Source organism: Ambystoma mexicanum, chromosome 4q (assembly GCF_040938575.1).
Source record: "Ambystoma mexicanum isolate Mex_15411 chromosome 4q, UKY_AmexF1_1, whole genome shotgun sequence".
Classification (NCBI taxonomy): domain Eukaryota; kingdom Metazoa; phylum Chordata; class Amphibia; order Caudata; family Ambystomatidae; genus Ambystoma; species Ambystoma mexicanum.
This window is the reverse complement of record NC_090928.1, coordinates 898,268,851-898,292,795: the sequence shown is the minus strand read 5'-3', so window position 1 is coordinate 898,292,795 and position 23,945 is coordinate 898,268,851. Positions and strand designations below refer to the sequence as shown.

Sequence of the window (23,945 nt, the reverse complement as noted above, 5' to 3'; positions counted from 1 at the left end):
TCTAAAGATAAGAGGAATTGGATAACTTTTTTGAATTTGACTTTTCTTTGTCGGATTCTGGACCCTCTGGAGCTTTAGTTCTGTGCTACACATACACAGAAAATTGCACATATCTTAATTTACTAGGAATTTTTCGAAATCAATAGAAATTATCCCCTTTGTGTTGAAGCCATTCACATGAAGTTGGGGCAAGCCTTGGTCAGTCGTCTTCTAGCAAAACTGATCAGAATTGCCTCCAGATTTGCACATTTTACAAAGGCCCACTTTACCTTAAGTGTTAGAAGGAATCAAACAACTTATTTTGGGTAACTTAAATGAGGGAGCAGGAACTGTATCCCTATAATAGTTTGCTGGAATGCAGCAGCATGGCAGGTATTGCAGGCTAAGTCCAACAGTGTCGGCTATCATCACTAACCAGCGCAAGGTCATGGCCGAGAGTTAAATCAAAACAACAGAGTTACTGGAAGAGATAAAGACAGTGATGAAGTATGCACGTACCTCTTGCATACAATCAAGATTATCTGAGTTTTAGTCACACATTTATTTTCATACAGTTCAAATAACCAATTTCAGAGACATTGGGCCTCATTACGAGGTTGGCGGTAACCCGCCGGTGCTGCCGGCGAGTTGTCACCAACCCTGTAACACTGATTCCACCGCCCGATATCATGGTGCCACCTGTAAGGGAGGCATGGTATCACAAGTATGACACTGACACAAAAGGTACCATTTGTAAAACCTTTACTGACGTTTCTGTGGGGTTGGAGAAACTCCTACTTTGCCCTACAGCTAAGGCGGGAGTATTCTCGACCATCAAATAATAAATAAAACAGTCCTTTGTGTGATATAATGTTGCCACTTCAATCTTTCTTTAGCACAAACCGGTCTCTCATGTCGCTTGCCAACTCACCGGCTTTGTAAATTTCTTTCTTGTCTTTACTGTCTTCCAGTTTTGATTCAGACTTAGTACCACAGGCTTGACCTCGCCTCCCCAACTCTGCCGTTCACCCGTGAAGGTCACTGCCATCCTTGAAACATAATGCAGCCTTCTTGTTTGGGCTTTGGCCTTCTCCACTTGTCTTCTGTGGCCTTTTGGAGGCAACAACCTCTTGCAAGGAACTCCTTGTGTTCTCCACCCGTGGCTCTCGTTCCTCTGTCGGTTGCTCTGCTCCAATAGGTTTGCCTTCACCCTGGAAGTTCTGCTTTTACTCATGTTCCAACTTGTTCAGAGTGTGTCTCTATGTTCTCCCTTTTAACTGTGTGAGGAGAGCTAATTGGTATCAGATGTATGCACTTAGAGTCAAGTGACTGACCTTTCCTGACCCAATTAGCGGGACATGTCCAATGAGATGTGTAAGAGTTAGCCACTCTGTCACCCTTTTCCTCGACCCAGTGTTTGTGTAAAAAAGGTGAGGGAAAGTTGGGAAATCAGAGAGTCCTATAAAATAGGAGGGATCATGGGTACGGGAAAGGGAGGAATACTGCGTCTCACCATCGGCTGTCTCACCTTCACTCCCCAAAGACCCCTCACCCAGGTGATCGTCCCGCACTGGTCCACACCCAGGAACTGGATCCAAAAGAGGTGGCCGTGTCCTGGCCACCTGGATGACAAGTCCCAGATGACTAGCGGGTGAGACACCCTTTGGTTTCTCACACACCGGGATATCACAAGTGGCGGCGGAACAGTAAATCCCCATTCCCATGGAGTCCCAAAGTACTCCATGGATATGAGGACACTGCAGCACCGGAACAGTTGCTAACGGTGACGGGGCTTCATTGAGAGACATGCCGCTAGGGGTCTGAAAACCTGGCAGGTCAGGCCTGCCGGGTGATCCGTGCCCCAACCGGCATTCTCGTGGTATGGCGGTCCAAAAAGGGTGCTGCTACGTTCCACCCTTATTTCCAGACCGGCATACATGGGATGAGGCCCATTGTCTGAATGGTCCGAGCAGGGGGCTCAAGCTTCCCAGTCATAGCTGCCACTAACTGGAACTTGCTCCCTCCCACACTCAGAATCATTGAGTCCCACGCGGCCTTCAGAGAAGCAATCAAAACAATGCTGTTTGTGTAAACTCTAACGTGCCATGCTACCAGCACGTCTAAAGTATCACTGTAATGTACTACATCTCTAGTATCTCATCTATGTTTTCCGATGCCTGCACATCCACCTTGTAAGGCACAGGCCATATGTATCCCATGCATTGCCTCTCTCCTCATGTAACTAAGACATCTTCTTGAAACAGCGCCTTGATGCCTCAGTGCTGCTAGGCGCTTTACAAATGCAAACAAATGGTAGTAGAGCAAACCTGCCTGAGATTCCTGAAAGGGGATTAATTTTTTTTTATATTGGAGAATCTGAAAATAAAGAAAAACCGTAAAAGACTTGGTATATCCAACACCAACCTGGTTAGATGCAGAAACATTAATGGTGTTACAGGACGCAATATCTATCAGTATCATAAAATGTATGCAACAGATTAAAGTGAAATTAACCTGCAGTAGTCCTTATAACTCTTCAAATCAATTTGAGCAAGAGTAGGTGCTTCCATCTAGTCAAATGAATCGAACATCCTAATGTTTACACTTGTGGTTAATGGTATCATTCACTATATACCAAATCCAGCACTGGGAGTAAAAAGAGAGAACACTTAATGTGTTACAAAGAGACTCCAGCATGGGATCTGGCATGGATACACATGTTCATGAATATTCCCCGTCAGGCTGGGAATCCTCAGTAACAGAATTTCACTTTCACTTACAAACTGTATTTCTCCTTTAAACTAATCACTGTCCTCTGGGTCATACTGCCCAAATCCAATGACAGTCCTCTCCCTAAGCCCCTCCTCTGGCAGCCATCTTCAGATTTTTACAGAATGCTTCTGTGTTGGGAGTCCTCGTGTTTGCTCTATGAGCTACCTATACATTTTGTCGTGTTTCTTTACAGAAAAAGGTTCTATTTTGTTCCAAAGGAGCCTGTGTGCTCTCTTCTCCATCTGCCGACAGCGGGTTCCCGTTGTTGGTGAATCTCAACGCCCATGAAGGGCAATGCTAGACGGCCATCAGGCCTACTTTCTGCCCTCCGACCATGACGGAGAAGAAGAAGGAGGGAAGGTTCCTCTACAAGCCCTGCACCAGATGCGGGCTATGGAATGTGTTTGTGGAAGACAAGCACCTGCAATGCCTCTACTGCCTGCATCCAGACCATAAGCAGGCAGTGCGAAATATGCCTTGTGTTATCCAAGAAGACGACGAGGAACAGGCACAGTAGACTGGCGGCGTGGCTTAATACCTGGGCCTCTGCCCCGTGCTCCGAGCAGGGTCATGACTCACCCAGGACAGGCCGGTACGAGGAGCGGTCTTCTAAGTACTTTGAGGGCGCCTCATCCATGGGGGCCCAAGACAAGGCCAAGAACCGCAAATCCGAGTCCACCGGGTTTGCTGCGGAAGTGTGTCCCAAGGTGGATAGGGCGCGATCGACATCACCCTCGGCCTCCATTGCCAGCCAGCAATTGAGCTCCTCCTCGAAAAAGAAATCTATCCCGGCTAAATTGCAGGAGAAGTCTGAGAAGCCACGGACGGAGGAGAAGGCCGAACAGACCAAGCAGGCCAAATCGGCACAAGCTAAGACTTTGTCAATGATAGAATTGGTGGAGGCTGGTATCGCGACTTCTATGGGAGCTGACCCTGTGAAGGTAGCCTCCGCAGCACAGAAGGCATCCCTGTCCCCAAGGTGTGACACCACAGTCTGCTGGCACGTCTGTAGGAGGGAAACTGGCTCAGGCCCCGGTTCAAGCCCAGCAGGGGGACTAATGGGGGTGCGGAGGCCCTGAAACAGACCCCCCAGTCCGTGGCCCAAGCCATGGAGGTCTCCTCCATGGACGACGAGGACCTGGAGTCCTTGCACACGGTCCAGGAGGACGTGGAAGAGGACGACGACGGCAACAGCGGCGCAGGCCTAATTTCCCGGATCCGTCATCTCAGCCGAGGGACGTGTCTCTGGACATTCTGTCGACCCTGCACACCTTGGTTTCTAGGATCCAGAGAAGGATGCCCCCGGACCCGGCTCCCATCATCCGCCAGTCCCTCGATCAGCCTCCAACGAAGAAGACCATTTAACATTGCCGGTAATATCATCAAGGTCGCCAAAGAGGTCCAAACCCTCGCTGTCTACCTTGACTCCACTCTCTCCCCCAAAAAGCAAGTAAACTGTACAGCCTCTGCCACAGCTTATACTAAAGAATTAATCAACATATGCAAACCCTTTCTGTCCACAAACAGTTGCTTCACCCTAGCCAGGTCCTTGATTTTGTCCAAATTGGATTACTGCAACACTCTATTCTTAGGTTCTACTAATCACAACTTGAATAGATTACAAGTTCTCCAGAATAATTCCCTGCGATGCGCTTTAAACATGCTGCACACCAATCACATCTCCACCATTAGACGGGACTCTCATTGGTTACCAGAACGCGGCAGAATTGAACTACGCACTCTTGTCATCACCCACAAATGCTTGTCTATGACAGCACCCCAATACCTGACTGACACATTTTCAAGGCACAGCTCCACCAGACCTACCAGATCACCTTATCTACACTGCCTTAATATACCCAAGTACAACCTGAAAACAGCAGGTCGGTTGAGTTTCCCGGTGTTAGCAGCGAAGTACTGGAACTCACTCCTTACAGACATTAGAGGCGAACCTTCCTTCTGGTCTTTTAGATCCAAAGTGAAGAACTGGCTCTTCACCCAGCAACATTACACGGCCACTCACTCGATATGTATCATCAGCACTTGGCCTACGCTCTTCCAGTTTGTCCTTAATTACTGTACCTGTACTACTGCTGTGTCTATCACCATTGTTGTTTTCAGTCTGAGGAGTACTTATTCCCAGCCCAACGTTTCCTTTCGTCTACCCACTAATTGCCATGTTGCAGACACACTGACTACTCTGTAACCTGGTCAGTATGCCTGCTTTTGCTACTCCGACCTGTAACCTGGTCTTCACAATTCTTCAGGGACGTCCCGTCCCCTTTCCTCCATACTGCATGGGCATCCTGTCCAAGGGATGGGAGACAGAACCTTTTTCAGCAGAAAAAATCTTCTTCCCCTTTAAATTTAGAGGCGCGCAGGGGTGCTGCCCAGGGAGCATGCGCTGCCCTGACTCTGCCCTCTGGTGCCACATCTCAGTCCCCTTTTCCGCACCGACGGGAACAGGCCGAATTCACCAGCGCTCCTGGGTTTAGCTTCGGCCATGTAATTTCACACGTGAATACTTCTTCTCTTTGTCTTTTTTTGTCTTTTTATGATACAGGTACTTGGTCCTCAGGCGCCACACACCTCCCCCGCACATGTCGACTTACACAGGGTTCAGCAGGTGTCCATCATGCAACAGGCTCTTCCCAACTTCAGTCCCCCACGCCCTCTGCCTACGTTGCCTTGGCACAGACCACGGTTGGCAAGCTTGTTCAGCGTGTGGCTTGCTGTCATCGAAAGCCCTGAAGAACAGACTAGCCAGGTGGACGGAGCTCTTCCAGAAGTCTCCTCCAGAGGACCTCAAGAATTTCATGAAACAGCAAGCCAAGCCCAAGGAGAGGCTATTTTCCATCGCACCCCGCATAGGAGACTCCTTCCCAAGGACCCTCCCGCGTGGGAGGGACCGTTCAGGTCCTTGTACCAGCACGTGCAGCGAGGCTGCTTCAGCTACCGGCCCTCGGGCCGAGGGATTCTCGGATCCTCCCGGTGGCAGTGTTGAGAGACCGGAAGGTTCTTGTACCGGATTGCCATCCGAGGTGCTCCTCCCTTGTACCGGCAATATGGGCAGAGGGGCTACGCCCTAGTAGCAGTAATACATCTGAGGGGGCGACTAAATGCAGCTCTACCGACCCCCAGGTCGAGGGTGGCTCACCTACTGGGCCTAGGCCTGAGGAGCAGTGTAGGCCTCGTGATCCTCATACAAGAGTCCTGGAGGAGGCTGGGCTACCAGACTTCTCCCAAATCGTACACCCAATCACTGCATTACTGTGAAAAAATAACAAAAAATTCGGCTGGACTGAAGACATAGAAAAGGCTTTTCAGGAACTAAAAAAAAGGTTCACCTCAGCACCAATCCTGCGACATCCACGTCCAGACCTCCCGTACATCGTGGAAACGGACGCTTCCAGTATAGCAATGGGAGCTGTCCTCTCTCAAAAGGATCCCGAAACTGGCCAGCTACATCGTATCTCAGAACACAAGTCTAATATAAGAACAGGAAACCTAAAGTCACCAGTCACAAGACACTTTAGGGAGCATAAACACACAATCTCACAACTTAGATTTGTAGTTTTGGAAACAATTACACGCCCAGCCAGAGGGGGCAATTTACAGCAAATTCTATCTCGTAGAGAGATGTTTTGGGTGCACAAATTGGACTCTCTTGAGCCTAGAGGTATGAACGAGGAGTATTGCCTGAATGTATTCTTGTGAAAAGAAAAGAAAAAAACAATAATAATGATGTTAATGTTCCCTGTATAAATTGTCAACTGCCTTCATAATCTCTTTGTTCTACTACTGTCACATTCATATAGTGATACACACTTGAGAAATTTCTGGAGTTGTTACTATAATGTATACCTGTCTCCCACTTACTAATGTGGAATGAGGAAAAGACAATCTACAGATAATGTCCTGGACTTTAAACATGGATCTAGCTGAGCCAAGAAATTAATATCGTATGGCACGTATAGGCACTTATAATTGACATTACCATTGGCATAAAACCTACCTGACCACATCACTATAAAATTAGCGTAGTGAGCTTCTCAATTTTTGAGAATAGTAGTACTAGGACTACAACTCCTATAAGTTGACCTGGCATTGTTAAGTGGCCGTTTTTACTAATGAGTGGGGTGTAAGTCACATTCACTCGAGAGTTGGGCAAATAAAGATACATGAACTGCAGAACCCATTTGAACATTAAACACATCTTGTGTATTATCTAAATTGACACTACAACTCCCAGAAAACATGGGGCTAGATTTAGCTCGTTGACAATAAGGAAACACCTTATTTCAGTCTGGTAATCAGTGTAAAACGACACACACAGATAAGCAATAGATTTCACAGGGTAATGACTATTAAAACTAAATACACACGATCAGCATGCATTTGCGCATTATTTTGCAATTAACACTACGACTCTCAGAATGCTAATCCGATCACATGATCTACACAGACATACGACCTCAAGTCACATGACAATAAATGGGGAGAGAGGATCGAAAACACGCGCGGCTCGGGCAGAGATTGCAGATCTTGTGTTGGAGTGAAGGAACATCACTAATAAGGTATGAAAGAAATGAGAGAGGTTACAACATCTATTAGTGACATGGGAAAAGTTACATACATTGACACAATGTTTTTCGCGTAGGTTACCTTTGAAAATCTGGGGACGGGACCACGAGGGGCTCAGCACTACAACAAACACTACCAACAGGGCATTGAGGTAATTTTTTTGAATTTAAGTTAAGGAATCAGATGAAAGCATAATGTGCAACTACATTCTGATAGAAATTATCAAATCATTATTTGTGACAGAACGAAGGCTGATTAGAAGCCACAGATGCCAGCCATTAACAGTGGTCATCTTTGAATTGAGAAACACACAGGATATGAACAAGAAACACAGGTAGGAATACCGTTTCCCACACGGGTTTATATTTATTTAATTCCCCGTTTAAATCACTAGCTAATATACATATTATTGTCATTTACAGCACATCATATTGCTACTTCACTAGATGACGTTTCATCATTCCACAACAAGAAGGGATGCTTGAAGTTCTAAAGACATAGAGAAAAATTAAAGAAAAATGAAATGGACATACTTTGAATTTATTTGTTGACTGTGAATTAATAATAGGATAAGAAAACATTGCGTCCATACTGAAAAGTTATTGCTCCTGAAGAAGAGAGGCACACTCTCGAAACGCGTAGAGCTCTGAATTAGGAAGGCTTTCCCCTTTTTTTCTTGAATTTTTTCTTGAATTACTGTATATTCTTTTTGAGTGAATTGAACTCGAACATTCTTTATTATCATGTTTATGGTACTAAAATACTATCATGCCTTCATAAAGACTTTTTGAAACTTTTATGTATATTATCATTGCATGTTTTCATATGTAATATTTGTACAAAAGAGTGGCTTAATTGATACTTTGCAATACTAAAAATCCACAATAAGTGAACAAAAAAGTATATTTTGTTTGGATCTTGTTATCCAATACCCAGAGGTGTGCAGGGGACGGGAGTTCCCATTGTTAATGGGAACACCATTCTTTTCACAGCTACATCCCGTGGCCTTCTGGTCAAAGAAGTTCTCACCCCCAGAAAGAAATTATGCAATAACAGACAAAGAACTCTTGGCAATCAAGTCCGCCTTTAAAGCCTGGCAACATTACCTTCTGGGAGCCAGACACACCATTACAGTAATCACAGACCATCGAAACCTGCAATATCTTAAGAGAACCAAAGCCCAATCTTCACCCAAGCTGCGATGGGCTCTCTTCTTCGCCGAATATGATTTTGTCATAACGTTTCGACCCAGTGTCAAGAATGGAAAGGCTGAAGCACTTTCTCGTACTGCTACTAATGACTTGGTTTATACGGCTCCAGATCCAATCCCCATCATACCAGTAGACAAGCTCTTAGGTCTTACTACTGCCTTAACCCACACAGAACTGAAAAAAGAAATTCAACAGAGCATGAATCTGGATGCCTACCTTGCGTGGCAAGCACAAGGAGAATAGTATTCCGTCCAAGACCAATTACCATTCTTCAAGAATTGCTTATATATACCCAACAAGAAATTACATAAACAGATTATTTCAAGTTACCATGACTCCCTAATCGAGGGACAACCCGGAATTACCAAAACCTTAGCCACGGTTAAACAGAACGTCTGGTGGCCTACCTGGCGAAGAGATATCATCCAATACATTCAGTCTTGTGGAGTCTGCGCACAAAATAAATCGCAAAAACACAAACCATCAGGCCTTCTGAAACCTTTGGACATTCCTCCAGCACCATGGCACACTCTTTCCCTCGATTTCATCACTGAGATATCTACCAGTCAAGGGTTTAACACCATTCTTGTAGTTGTCGACCTATTCTCAAAAATGGCCCACTTTATTCCACTCAAGGGTCTTCCAGATGCATCCACATTAGCCAAGGTATTTATGGACAATATTGTTAAATTACATAGCTTTCCGTCAGTCCTGATCTCTGATCGAGGTAGTCAGTTTGTTTCTAACTTTTGGAGGAAGTGCTGTGCTATGGCACAAATTGACGTTCGACTATCCACTAGCCATCACCCTCAAACAGACGGCCAGACCGAAAGGACCAACCAGACCCTAGAGCAGTAGCTGCGGTGTATGTTACATCACGAGCTAAGAGACTGGAAAGACTTGCTATGGATAGCCGAGTACGCTTATAACAACTCCTTACATTCCAGCACTGGACAAACGCCCTTTTATACTCTTTATGGCAGACACCCGCGTACCTCGGAATTGGACCTTCCAACAAGATTAGAAATGCCCGCGGTAGTAACCCTTCACACCAACATCACTCAAGCTTTTAAAAAGGCCAAAGAACATCTAACACACGCCAAAGCCAAACAAAAACAATTCGCAGACCAACACAGGACTACGGCGCCCACTTATCAAGTAGGAGACAAGGTCTGGTTAGCCACCAGATTTATGCCCATCAAAGGAACCCGGACCTTTCAACCTAAGTATGTGGGTCCCTATACTATCAAGGCAATTATCAATCCAGCGGCCGTCAAATTAGATTTGCCACCCAATCTACGTATCCACCCAGTATTCCATGTGTCCCTGGTAAAACCGATGCAACCTGGCACACGTATTGGAACGGCACCTAAACCCATTCTTGCCAACGGGGAACCAGAATTTGAAATTAAAGGTATACTGGATTCTAAGTACTCTAGGGGCAAGCTATACTATCTAATAGATTGGACGGGTTTTGGACCCCAAGATAGATCCTGGGAACCCAGCGAAAATGTTCATGCACCGCGTCTAATCAAAAGGTACCATCGAAACTTCCCGACTAAACCTGGACCGGACAGAAGGAACACCTTGAGAGGGGCATTGGGGGGAGTGCTGTCACGACCCTCACCCCGAAGCACCCCTGGCCTACCCATGGGCCGGGGAAGCCTTGAACCCAGTCTCCTCTAAATCCCAACCAAGGCCTTCTTGGGGCCAGTCCTGGCACCTTTGGCGCCAAGCTCATCCTTAATAGTGAGTTTGTGCTTGGGAACTACTTTTTGTTACTGTCATTCAATGTGGAAGCATCCACAGAATCGGGCTTCTTGGAACCTGGCTTACGAAAGATGGTTTGGGTGTGGCACCTTGGAACTCTTTTACCTGGACTTCTTTCTTGAAGCTATTTAAACCACGCCCGACTGGACTGGCACGCTTCGTGTTAGTTTGCAATACTGCAACGTGACGCTCACCGGGTTCAGCTTCAGCCACGAACCTCGGATAAACAGCATCTGCAGAAAAAGAAAGAAGACATCGTTAGAAAAGGTTGCAGCTTACCTGAATCCCATCATTAGCGGTCCTCAGCTCTTCCGACCGGCATCCTGGAACCAGCGCTCCTTCGGATCGACGGACCTGCAGAAAGGGAAAGACAAGGTTTTAGACATTTTACACAGTTAACGGACTCCGCCAAAAGGCTTACCTTCCCACTCGCACTTCATTCCGCAACATCTCTGGAATTCTACACTCCGGCAGAGCACCGCGACCTGTGAAGACAAAAAATAACAGTTTAGCAAAGGCAAGGCACCTTAGCGCTGCATTAAGCGCCAACTAGCTGCGTCTAGGCGCTCCAAAAACGCTAATACTTACCAGCGAACCCCGAATCCAATCTTCGCCACGAATTGGACTTCCACGTACCTAAGGAAGAGAAAAAAGACATTGTTAATTCCAGAAAGGTATGCTAGGACAGCAAAACATCATAGCAATAAGACCTACCTGAAAGACTCACGTCGGGCTGGCATCAGTGAAGTAACTCGACCGCCATTGCCCGCAAAGCACCACGTGCACCCTGCCGAATCAGCAGGACGGAGAACCCGCCAACATCAAGAACAAGGTGAGAGGAAGCCCAGAGGGGCCGCAGACATACCGGGTGGTGGGAGGCTGTTCATCCCAGCTACCCGGTCCTAAACATTGTTTACCTGTATTTCTGGCAGGGTTCTTCCGCTGGTCACTACTGGGCATCGCAGGGAGGGATACCTGGACACCGATTGCTGGGTGGAGCCCCGTGGAACCAGGTGAGCGTAACACATACTTGGACGAGTGGCTCATTCGTGCCCGCTCACGGGAGCTGGTCATCGGGCACACGGAGACGACCGCCCTGCTACTGATGGATCTGGGATTCTATATCAACTATCCAAAGTCCTAGTTAACACCATATCAGAACACGCTGTTCATAAGTGCCATACTCGGTACAGTGTCCTGCCTCGCATTGCCCTCGGAAGAAAGGGTAGCAGCCATTCAATGGAAGGTGCAGCGACTATCGTGCACAAGGATAACCACGGTGCGGGCCATCAAGTAGTTGCTCGGCATGATGTCGTCCTGCATCTACCTCATCCGTCTTTGCAGGGTGCAAATGCAACCCCTTCAGGAGTTACTGGATGCCCACTGGATACAGGTGTCCGGAAGCTTCACGGACAAGATCTCTCTCGACAACGCATTCAGACGGGCGATAGGATGGTGGGGCGTCTTCTCCAACATCGCCCAGGGCCCACGATTTCAAAACACCCCATACCAGGAGAAGGTCACCACGGACGCTTCTCTGGAGGGCTGGGGAGAACACACGGAGCGCCTACACACCAGAGACCTGTGGCTGCCAGTGGAGAAGGATCTCCATATCAACATCCTGGAGCTACGGGCAGTGTTCTGGGCCCTCAAGTCATTCCTTCCATCTCTGAAAGGCAAGGTGATAAGGATCTTCACCGACAATACCACCACCATGTTCTACATCAGGAAACGGGGGTACTCGATCCTCGGTGCTCTACAAGGAAGCGCAGGACTTGTAGCGCTGGGCCGTTGGACAGAGGGTGGTCTTTGTCCCTCTTCACCTACCGGAAGACAAGAACACCATTGCAGACTCCCTCAGCAGGGAGTTGAACTCCTGCCATGAGTCAGAGCTTCGGCAGGATCAGGTGGACCGCATCTTTGTCAAGTGGGGCAGGCCCTAGATCGATCGATTTGCGATGGCAGCAAACTCCAAATGCCAGAGGTTTGCCAGCAGATTCCATCAACCAAGGAGCCTGGAGGGCCTCAACGAGCCTTTGGTGTTACCTGTTTTTTTCCCGAATCCTCTGTCTCAGGCCGAAAGGACCTTGCGCTTGCTGAATGTTGCTCCTGCCCTGAAGTTCTTTATGACACACATAAAGAGTTTTCGGAAGCCTTCAAAGCTGTTTGTGAACTTTGATCCTGTGAACCATGAGAAGGCCTTGTCCAAGGCTTCCATCTCAAGAAGGCTCTCCGGCTGCATGATGCACTGTCATCGCTTGGTTATCCGACCGCTGGCCTGCCGCCCGAGAGCCCACTCCACCAGAGCGATCTCTGTGACAGCGGCGTTCCTGTCTGATGTTCTCCTGCTCGGCATCTGCAGGGCTGCTACGTGGAGGGCCAGGCACACCTTCACAAAATTCCACTGCATTGACAGTGATTCCAGGCAGGAGTCCAGAGTCGGACAAGCAGTGCTATGCAACCTGCTTGATTGAGGTGAGTTTGTTCCAGGGGTAAGTGTAATTGCTTCTGTTGAGCCTTGCCACCTCCCGTGGTTGTGTAATGTGGTACTGCTCTGTATTTGTTATTCATGAGCATATGAATCCATGCTAGCCCCCATGCTGGAGAAGGTTACTTACCTGTAAACTATTGTTCTCTGTTAGGGAGAATTCTCATTTATGGCTAATTGCCCTCATCTAGTGAGTCCCTCAGCAGCTTTGCTGGATTTCAGGGGTTTATTGTTTCCACCTGGTAAGAGTGTGAGCCTTTTCTCTCCTCTTACATGTGTTTTGCCTTGTGTATTTCTACTTTTTGTGTGATCTTGGGCTCTGGAGCCACAGCAATCCATGAGCCCCAGTTTTTGTGTGTGTTACACAGCACCTTCAGTGCAGTGACACAGCGTTGTCTTTGAGACTTCCCACTGACTCCATTTTTCTGGGGCTGACTACTGTCCCCCAGAAACCTGTAAGGTTGCCATTAACTTTATGTAGTCAATTTAAACTACAGACCCAGTACACCCCATCTTTCATGGAGTATTGGAAAGGGTTAATTCCTACCCCTTTTTGTCTGTGCCTCTCTGAGCTTTGTTTTGCTCTTTCAACATTTAGACTTGGCTGGTGGCAGTGGTATGTACCCTAACCTTTCTACCGCGATTATATTATATAAACATGGTACTGTTCCAGGCGATTGTATTAGCCCCGAACATAAACTTGCTTGCCCAAATACTTTTTATTTCGGCTCTGGTCGGGTTTAGTCGCCATTTCTTTTTGTTAAAGTCCTTCTTGTGTTTTACGAAGAAACCCTCCTTTGGCGCCTGGGTGTCTAGGTGGGCTGAATGTGAGGGAGGGGTGTAGTCACCCCTGCACAGAGTCTCCTTGGCGACCCAAGTTGCACTTTGTATTGATTGGCTGAGGTGGTTGTCCAGGCCGGACAACCCCCCTGCTGAGTGATTGACAGCCAGGCTGGGGATTTTTGCATAAAAGGCAGGACTTGAGCTGGAAGTCAGAGTCGCCACTGGAACAGCAAGGAACTGAAGAGAAACGGAGAAGGAGACGGCTGCTGCAACTCCCAAGTCCCGGTGAAGCCCTGCTGCAGTCCTGAGCTATCTACCCTTCAACGACAAGAGAAGATCCAGTCCGGCGTCGTGTTCCCTTGAGCCTGGTGGGATCAACCAGCTCATCTTCCACAGACAGAGGACCCTCTTTGTGGTCGAAATCGCTACACATAGCTGTAGTGGTCCAGATAGCCATCTGAAGAGCCTCTGCTGTTTTAAAGGAGCGCATCTTTTCTTCACCGTTGCTTTGCTGCTGCTGGCTTCATCCCTGGGTAGTGCAGATCACTCCGGACGTCATCCTGCTTGTCTCCACGACTGAAGCTCCAGGAACCGTGAGTCTGCAGGAACTACCAGGAACAACTGCTGTAGCACCAGCATTCTTCACTGAATCAGGTACTGTGTCTGACTTCGAGGAATTGGGGTAAACCCTTCTTCCTCACCAAAGGCTTGTCCTTTTCTTCCTTCCCTCTTATAACTGTTGCCTCCTCTTCTGACAATATCTAAGTACTCCTGGCAATCTTGAATCGTGAACTATTCTAACCGTGTGATCCTCGGCAACAGGAACCCTGTTCCACTTGACACTGGCGCAGGCCTATTGACTTTTATCTTCTTGACTTTTATCTTCTCTCTGTCTTGACAAAAGTATTGCCTATGATTTTTAACCCCAACTCTCTTGTGTTAGTTCATGTGCTAAGTGTGTTTGACTATGGTTATAATTCTTCCTGCGGGTACGCTTATCTTTAGTAAGACCGAACTGTAATTACTCTCAAAAAGTGATCACATTTGTACTCCCGGTAACGTCTTTGTTTCATAACACTGGTCTTTCAAATCCTAAGGTACTTACCTTGAATTGTTCTGCACAAGGGGAATTGGTTGTGTGAAGCGTATTTGAAGTGTGGTTTTATTTTACTAGAAGTGAAGTGTTTTATGAACAGATGGTTTTAAAAATAAATGTACTTTTATTTTTTAACCAGAAACCTTGAGTCAGTTTTTGCTTGAGTCACAGTAATTTTAGTCCTTTGTTTAATCTGTACTACTGCTCATTTTCTCTTGAGATAAGTCTGGCTGCTCAGTCACTGCTACCACTCTTTCTGTGTAGTACAGGCTTGTACCAAAGGTGAACTTGTATTACCACTTGGAGTCTTAACTCTGTTCAGTGGTCCCTTAGGGCACTGCATAGGATTCTGCCTAACATTCTCCAGCCTGGCATGGGTTCACATGCAAACCCTCCCTCTGACCTCTGCGGCTCTTCTTGATCATACTGCCACTTTACGTGCTTACCGTATTTGAAGATGGCTGCCAGAGGAGGGGCTTAGGGAGGGGTCTGTCATTGGATGGGGGCAGTATGACCCAGAGGACAGTGATTGGTTTAAAGGAGAAATACAGTTTGTAAGTGAAAGTGCAATTTTCCTTTCTTTTACTGAGGATTCCTAGCCTGACAACAGGGAATATTCATGAGCAGGTGACTCCATGCCAGACCCATGCTGGAGAAAAATATTTACAGGTAAGTAACTTAAACCTTCCTTTAGACCAGTGGGGTCCCAAGTCAGGGTTCTCAAGTGCCAAGTCCACTCCATGTTTTAAGTATGTTCACTCAAAATACATTTGAAATAAAGTAAATCAAAATGGGAATTTTTTACACAGTCCTTAACAAAGCAGAGAATCTGGTGTGATGGGGGCTGCCAAAGACGCGCGTGAACATTTGTGTTGCACCCCCCACCATGCTTGGCCCGTGTCAGGATGTGCCCACACATAGATCAGAGCAGGAGTGCCTGGCCTCACTAGTGGAGAAGATTCAAACTTTGGAACAGCCAGAGGGATTTAAGAATTTCAGGGCTGAGAATCCAATAGTAGGTACTCTAAAACTAGCGAAATGAGCGGCTAAAGTTTTGTCTAGGAAATACGCTTTCTGAACAACTCATGATCTTTTTAAGAATGTGGCAAACATTGTTAGGCTTGCTTTTTTTCTCCAGGCCCAGGTAAATGTTTTGCCAATAGCACCATTTGTATGTGACTTATCCACAGCATAGAATCTGGAGCAGTGTTGAAGTGAGAATTCCCAGGGGCAGGTAAAGGTATCTTGATCATTAGCTAATTGAGGTCCCATAGCCAGTGGTCTAGGTTAGTCCGAACAGGTAAAATGAGGACAGAGCTGGTGTAACGTCAAGTTCTCTAGGAGCACAATGCTCCTACCCAAGTAAGGTAGCGACTCACAGTGGTGTGGCAGTTACTGAACTATCTCGCTCATATCAAAGCCACAGTAGGGAAAATCTGAGACGGCACAGCTGGCTCCAGAAATCATTCACAAGGGCCAGGGTGACTTCATGAAATGCTTCCAGGACATTACCAACATAAGACATGTCTTGGACATTATAAATCCGACTTCAGAAAGGCATGGAACAGGGGTGCCTGCTCTCCCTGGTACGCTTTAATTTCACCCTCGAACTGCTGAGAATTGTTATCGGGAAGCGGACTGTCCAGACATTGATTTAAGCCATTGAAACAGATACAGTTTAGGAAATAAAAACAGGAATTTCAATTAGTGATTCATTCAGACGTAAGTGTGTGGATGCTTCAGATATTGAACCCTCTAATCAGAACAGGAAACTGCCTGTTAATAAGCTAAGTGAAGGTCCCTGGACAGTCTCTCACAATAGCTATCAAGGAAAATTCATGAACTGCCATCCACATCAGCACATAGAAATGTTATGCTGCCTCTCAGATTGAAATGAGTTAGAAACAGAGGATAAGCAAGCAGTAGAAAGGAGTTAGTTAAGTAGACTATCCTCAAGATTTTCAGAAAGAGAATCTTGCTCTGGAAGATCAGCGTAGGACCAGAATCTGGGGAAATGAACTGGCTCACAAAACAAAGATAAACACACTGCAAAAATGTCACAGATGAAAATAGGCCCTGGGAATCTGCACACTGCTTATGGGAGCATTGGTATCGCCGACACTGCACTATTTGGTCCAATTAAAGGTGTGGGGGGTTGATGAGAGCACAAAAGACTCTGCCAAGGTTCCACCAGTAGGAATACTCTAATACCTCTAAATCATTGCAGATTATATTTCTGGCAAATTCTGTTCCACTGATGTTTAGCTCAATAGTCATTCCAAGGTCTGAATTAAAGGTTTGACAACATATATAGAAAGGAGAAGTCAACGCGATCAAAGGGAACAGAGTTTTATGCAAAAAACCAACCTGGCTAATTTATAAGACCAACTTCTGGTATCTGACATCTGGATAGCATCTTGTGCATTTTCTAGTCTGACGCTTCCTAGAAGGGGTGTGGCACTGCAGGCATCTCATACAGTAGTGGAAAGATCCTTGTTCGACAGAGCAGGGTGGTGGGCAGATGGACTTGCTAGGCACACCACATATCCATTTCAGCAGCCTCAATGTAACACAGAGCATTTGAGGAAATGTCGGAATGCCTGTTTTCATTTTTTTTGTGAGTTTTTCATTACTATGTTTATGGTTAGCAAATTTAAACCTTTTACATACATACATTATCATACATCCACATTCTCTTTTCCACAGAACAAAATAGTAAAACCCTATATCCAGTGTATCAAATTTCTTATCCATATATTCAAATTAATCCATCACTTTTAAAATATGTTCAAATCAGGCTTACCTTCTCACCAATTAAAAATCTTTCCCACCATTCCATTGCTGTTAATAAGAGTGTCTGTTCTAAGTGTCCCTCAAAATAGTGTGTTCTCATTTCGGTCAGTGTTTTGCAGGTAGCTACTAAATGAAAGAAAGACCCGCACCGCACAGATTCACTGTGGTAGCTGTGGCTGAGCAGTCAGACTTCCCTCAAGAAGAGTTAGGCAGTATACAGAGGATACATAAATAGGTACAGAGGTACAATAGCACAAGCAAACACTGACCAGAGCTAGGTGTCAAAGTATAAACTTATTTATTAAAGGTACACTCATAAATTACACTAGCACACTAGAAAAGATAAGAAAGTCAAACACAGTTACTATTACTCATATGTACATCCCTAATCATTTGTTGGACAACTCTAAGTTAACACCACTTATTTCCAACCAGAGTTGAGCGCTTAACGTTAGATGGTACTCCAACAAGTATTACCAAAAGGGAGGGAAAAGGCAGAAATAAAGAGAGCAGTTAGGTAAAACACTTTTCACATAAGGTTGGCAAAGACAGTCAATAGTGGAACCAGGGGAATTAGTTCGGGGCCCGCGTTAGAGGGAGCCAGGCGAAAATGTGCCCAAGATCACACAATGTCACAAGTCTTTGCAGGTGAGTAGAAAACGGTTTTACTATGGTTCTGAAAAGTTTAGTTAGGGTGTTCCAGGCCTACCCAGGTTCGAGAGCCGAGGGCTAAATCTACCCCGTACAATCGGTGGCAAGGGAGGCCGGGCTGATCACAGTACCTTTAAAAGTGGAAAGATTCCTCCAGCGGTGGTAGTCGTTCCTGGTAGTGGGTGCAAGTCGAGGCGTCGTCCCGAGGAAGAGGTGATCTCGACGGGTAGGAAGGCTGCAGGTCGTTGCACTACCAGGGATGAGGCCAGCCGTGGAGTTCTCCGGTCACAAAGGATTTTTACCCCTCTTTCGCGGTTGAGGTAAAAAGTGGTATCCCGGTTGCCGGGGTGCTTGGCACAGGCAAGGCGGCCACGAGATGCTTCGGGACGGCGAAAAGAAGGCAGCAACTGGTTGTCCCCACCAGTTAAGGGAAGAAGACTCTCCGGCGGGAGATCTCCTCTGTCGTCGGGAAAAGTGGTGAGACGATTCTGCAGGGCTTCACCGGTGGTGTCGTCTTGACAGGTCAGCTCGGCTTCTGCCTCTTCGGCTTCTTAGGTCCTGTGGCGACTTCTGAAGAACCAGTCCCAAAAACCCTGCTTTTATGCAGCAAACCCCCATTCATACAGCCTAGCTGTCACTCAAACATGCTAAGTGGTGAGCGGGGTGGCTCACCACTTGGGCCAATCACACTAGAGTGCGACCTGAGTTGGCAAGGCAACTCGGTCCAGGGTGCCTAAACCCCCTCCCACACCCCCTGTGGTACCCAGACAGAATGGCACCACTTTGGAGGGCTTCTGTGCAGAAGCCCGCCAAAAGTGGAACAAAGGCTCGACTCGGGTTCAGGGTTACTGAAGTGAACCTAGACGCCATTTTGGCGGCGAGTTCCGGCAAAAAATCCCAACCGGTGAATTTATATTAAATAAATAAACCGGCGGTATCTTTAACATTGCACCAAAAAGTGGTGCATCAAAAACCAATGGGAAATCCCATTGGGAAATATTCCGGTGGAATATTTCCGTGGTATCCACTGCCACCAGCCAGAACTCGGCGAGGGGGGACGGGACAGTACCCCCTCGACAACAGACCCAGGGGCAATCTAATTGCCCCTACCAGTACTTCCACAGTAAGATGGTTTGTACTGGTTAAGTTCCTAAGTTAAGACTAGTAAAGTCAATGGTAACTTTACAGACCCAGGGAGACAGTAGTCAGTCCCAGGGTGTGGAGCCTATGTTTGGGGGTCTCTAAGACACCCCTGTGCTACTGCACTGAGGGTGCTGTGTAACACACATTCAAAAACCAATGATGGCCTATGGGGAAAATTACCCCCCCAGCCCATAAGCACATAGCAAGTCACAGAGAACACTCTCAAGTCATGTCCAAGAGTGAGGATAAAAGAGTCTCACTCTTGGCAGGAGAAAAAAATAAACCCCACAAAATCCAGCAAAGCTGCTGGGGGACTCACTAGGTTAGGAAATTCAGCCTAAACAGAGAATTCTTCCTAACACGTTGATTGAGAATATTAAGAGGGGTGGGGGCTATCCAGGGCAATACATTTCCTATACAAGGAGATGGTTTTCCATGCTGCTATAGATTCTAGAGAGTGAGGCACCAACTTAAATCGAATCACTGCTATCGATAATGAGTTTGGAAGTCTAAAGGCCTGATTCATAACTTGGCACAGTGAACGTGCTAAAGAGCATGATTCACTGCGCCAAATCAGGCAGACCAGGCTCCACCACTATTATCAAGTGGGCCCGGGCGTCCTCGTAGTGCACGACAGTGCCCCTTTAGCATTGCGCCTGTTTTTTGCATAACTGGCGCAATCCTGAAATCTCGGCAGCATTGTTGTAAAATAATGACATATTTGTTATTTTATTAAAATGCTGCTGAGAACACAGGTGTATAGGAACAGTTTCCTTTTTTTTTTCTTTCTAATCCTTTATTTGTTAAGCTTGACAGTGCAACTCAAAGGCACAAGCATTGCATAGTTGAAAGAAGGCATACATTCAGTATTCAGAATAGGTTACAAGGCATATAGACAGTGCAACCCCTGCAGAGGTAAGGTAATAGAATATCAGCAATGCATTATGACTTATACAAGCGATGCGACAACAGTAAAAGTTAGAGTCGCTAAAACACCTTTGAGGAGCAGGAGAAAACCAGGCTTACATACTAAGTGAATTTAGGAGAAATTGGGCCCAAGCCCGCAGTCTCATCTTCTGTGTCTGTGGATAGAGAGGATACATATAAACGGAAGGGCATCAATCTGTTTCTTGCTTTAGACGCCATGGGTTGTAGATGTATCCAGTGCTCTTCTGTGTCTGCGGACCAGGTGACCGCCCACAGCCACTGTGCGTATGTGGGGGGGTTCTAGGCCCTAGCTAGAGCAGTAGAACACAGCGGGCTGCGATTAGTAGATATAGGCCCACAGGTTTCCTAGAATCCCGGCTCATCCGGGGGAGTTTATGAAAAAGACATGTCAATGGGGATGAAGTGATGGTGCAGTCCGTGATGTTTGATAGGGATGTAGCGATGTGCACACCCCTTCCCAGAACTCGGTCAGTCGCGGGGACGACCATATCATATGTATATAATTTACATTGTCAGAGGAACACCTCGGGCATGTGGGTGGGTGGTCTTGCGACATATGGTGCAATCTGATCAGGGTATAGTGGAACCTATGTAGGATCTTCAACTGGATCAATTTGAACCAGGAGTTAGATGAAACATCATGAATGGGGGCAGACATGCGGTCCCATCACTGGTCTGTAATCTCAACTTCCAAATCCTTATTCCAGGAGTCTCTGAGTTTAGCGAATGGGGATACTACTTTGTTCTGGAGGGCCATGTATAGTCTGGAGACCTTCCCCTTAAAGGTTGCAGTATTCAGGATTTCTGCCAGTAGTGGGTTATCTGGGGGAATCGAGGGGAAATTCGAGAGCCTGCTCTTGAGAGAGCGGCGTAACCCAGCATAGTGTAGCCAGTGAGAGGGCCTATTTTGAAGAGATTCTGGGAGGTCCGTCCATTCAATGAAAATGCCTTGTTCAAATGCATCTCGGACTGAGAGCAACCCAGCTTCCGCCCAATGATGTGTTGTCGCAGTATCGACTCTGGGGGAATCTGGAAAGAAATTCCAGAGGGGGAGAGTCTCATGAAAAGGGTTGGGGGTACCTGTCAATCTCCACATTTTACCCAGGGCTGTGACAGTGGCTCCGAGCGGATCAAGTGATTAAAATTTCGGTTGATGGGAGGGGAAGACCAATGGAGTGGATATTAAGGCCGTCCATTGCAAGGCGCTCAAGTTTAACATGAAGGGGAGGGTAGGAGGCTTCAAATCAGAATGATGTAAAGTGGGCTTGGGCAGCCATCCAGTATCTCTCGAAGTTAGGGGCACCAAACCCACCCCTCGACACTAGAGTTGTCGGCGTTTCCAATTTTAGTCGGACCGCCCCGGAGTGCCATAGGAAGGTATTAACAGATAGAGACAATGTTGCAAAAAATTCTCGGCCTGGCCATATGAGGACGTTTAGGAATCGTTAGAATAGTTAGGGTAATACTATCATCTTAAACACAGCAATCCTACCAGCCAGCGAGATTGGTAGTCTGGTCCAACCCATGCATTTCCGGACTAGGAGAGCCAAGTACTTCCCGTAGTTTGCCTCATATAGGGTGCACAATGTGGCGAGACTATCACCCTCAGGTACGTGATCTTGGATTGTGCCCATTCGAAAACCCAACAGATTTGAGGGGGAGGGGTGATCTTGATTAATGGAAACAATGTGGATTTGGAGCAGTTTACTTGAAGTCCCGTTAGAGCGCCAAAGTGTTTGACATCATCTAAGATTGGAGCCAGGTTCTGTTCAGGAGATCAGATGAAAAGGACAGCGTCATCCGTGTATAGGGATATAATCTCAGGGGCCCCAGACAGCCACAAGCCTCTATGTGCGTGCCGCCAACTTATCCTGTCCGCCAATGGCTAATGCAAAGATTAGCGGCGAGAAGGGGCAGCCTTGCCTCGTCTCCCTGGCTATTGGGAATTGTGGGGTGCATAAGCCATCAGTGCGAACGCTAGTTACAGGGGAAGAATAAAGGAGCGTTACCCAGGATCTGAAGTTAAGGCCAAAATTGCATTTCCCAAGTACTTGCCACAAGAAATTCCATGAGACCGAATCAAGGGCCTTCTGCATGTCTAGTGTCGCCGCTATGGCCTGTGTGTTTGTGTCAATGCAAGCTAGGATATTGAAGAAACGTCGTAGATAGAAAGAGGCAGATCACCACGGAATAAAACAGGACTGGTCCAGTGTTAGGCAGAATCATATGCCGTGCCCTTAGGGACCACTGCACACAATTAAGACTACAAGTGGTAGTACAATTTCACCTTTGGTACACGCCTGTACTACACAGTAAAGTGGTAGCAATGGCTGAGCAGCCAGACTTATCTCAAGAGCAAATGAGCAGTAGTAGAGATTACACAAAGGACTACAATTACTGTGACTCAAACAAACACTGACTCAAGGTTTCTGGTTAAAAATAAAATATAAGTACATTTATTTTTAAACCATCTGTTCACAAAACACTTCACTTCTATTAAAATATAGTACACACAACCAATTCCTTTTGTTTAGGTCAATTCAAGGTAAGTACATTCGATTTTGACAGACCAGTGTTTCGAAAGAAAGACGTTACCGGGGGTTAATACGCGATCACTTTTTGACAGTAATGACAGTCCGGTCTTACGAAAATAAAGCGTACCCGCGGGAAGGAATACACCTGAAGTCAAACACACTTAGCACAAAAAATTAAAACCGGGAATAGGGAATAAAAATCATAGGCAATGCTTTTGTCAAGGCAAATAGAAACAGAGGACAGTTTCTAAAAGGTAGATAAAAGTCAATAGGCCTGCGCCAGTGTCAAATGGGACAGAAATCCTGTTGTCAAGGATCACACGATTAGAACAGTTCACGATAAACGCTTGCCAGGAGTACTTGGATATTGTCAAAGGGAAGCAAAAGTTATATGAGGGAAGGAAGAAAGGACAAGCCTTTGGAAGGAAAAGGGGTCACCCCGATTCCTCAAGGTCGGACGGAGAGAAAGACCAAATGGACACAGTACCTTATTCGTGTGAAGCAAGCTGGTGCTACAGCAGTTGTTCCTCGTAGTTCCTGCAGACTCAGGGTTCCTGAAGCTTCAGTCGTGGGGACAAGAAGGACGACGCCTGGAGCGATATGCACTACCCAGGGATGAAGCCAGCAGCAGCGAAGCAACCGTGAATAAAAGATGTGCTCCTTTAAAACAGGAGAGAGCTCTTTTGATGGCTATCTGGGCCACTAAAGCTGTGTGCAGCGATTTCGACCCAGAAGAGGATTCTCTGGCTGTTGAAGGTGAGCTGGTTCATCCCACCAGGCTCAAAGGAAGAAGAATCCGGACTGGATCTTCTCTGTCGTTGAAAGGTATATAGCTCAGGACTGCAGCAGGGCTTCACCGGGATTAGGGAGTTGCAGCAACCTTCTTCTTCTGCGCTTCTCTTTGGTTCTTGCAGTTCCAGTGGCGACTCTGACTTCCAGCGCAAGAGTCTTGCCTTTTATGCCAAAACCCCCCATTCACACAGCCTGGCTGTCAATCACCCAGCAGGGGGGTTGTCCGGGCCGGACAACCACCTCAGCCAATGGACAAAAAGTGCTTCCTGGGTCTCCAAGGAGAACCTGTGCAGGGAGTTACTAAACCCCTCCCTCACATTCAGCCCACCCAGACACCCAGACGCCAAAGGAGGGCTTTTGGGCAGAAGCCCGCCAAAGGACGGTGAACAAAGAAGGCAAAC

The 23,945-nt window shown here is 46.8% G+C and overlaps 1 protein-coding gene across 1 annotated transcript in view; it reads left to right on the top strand.

Moving 5' to 3' along the window:
• The window catches only part of PLEKHH2 (pleckstrin homology, MyTH4 and FERM domain containing H2), a 1,974,292-nt gene that overhangs the window by 744,525 nt on the left and 1,205,822 nt on the right, over positions 1-23,945 (top strand). The window lies entirely within an intron of this gene.